Source organism: Plasmodium reichenowi, chromosome 6 (genome assembly GCF_001601855.1).
Source record: "Plasmodium reichenowi strain SY57 chromosome 6, whole genome shotgun sequence".
NCBI classification, from domain to species: Eukaryota; Apicomplexa; class Aconoidasida; order Haemosporida; family Plasmodiidae; genus Plasmodium; species Plasmodium reichenowi.
In genome coordinates this window covers 665,318-666,135 of record NC_033651.1, presented here as the reverse complement: position 1 = coordinate 666,135, position 818 = coordinate 665,318, and positions in this window count along the sequence as shown.

Genomic DNA, 818 nt, shown 5'->3' with positions numbered 1-818 from the left:
CGTATTATTCTATCAGTAAATATATATTTTTTTGTTTTTTTTAAATTGGAAAAAAAAAAGAACAAAATAAGAAAATGTATTATTTTTATTACATTTGTTATTTTTAATGGTTTAAAAATTTCTTCTTCAATTCTATATATAAAAGTTAAAATATGTTAACATATATATTATTCAATAGTATATATATATATATATATTCACCATGTAGGTAATATATTAATTTTGAAAAGAAAATGTTAAGATTTTTTTTAATTCTATTTATTATCATACTTATTTTTTTACGGTATATTAAACGATTGCAACAATATTTTATAAAACAATATATTTTTTCTATTGTTTCATCATAAAAGAGATCATTCATGTTTCACTTGTCACCACATTATATTTTGTTATTTAAAAATAATGTGATTATAGATAAATTATACAAAAATAATTTTTACCTACAATTTTAATATTAATGATTGTTCTTTTTTTTAAACCATTTACATAAGATATTAATTACGTAGTCTTATATTTACTTTATATATATATATATATATATATATATGAAATACGTCATAAGAATAAGAGAACCTTTTTTTGAAAAGAAATTGAAAAATATATATAAAGATATAAGCAATATGTTCACATAATAAACGATATACCATTACATATATATATTATATATATATATATATATTTATATTTATTTATAGGTTCATTTATATATCCCCTTTATGTAATGTTTAAATGAAAAGAAAAGAGAAATATAAGGATTCACATAAAAGTTTTTCTTTTTCTTATATAGCTAACTATTTATTAATAATATATTAAATCAT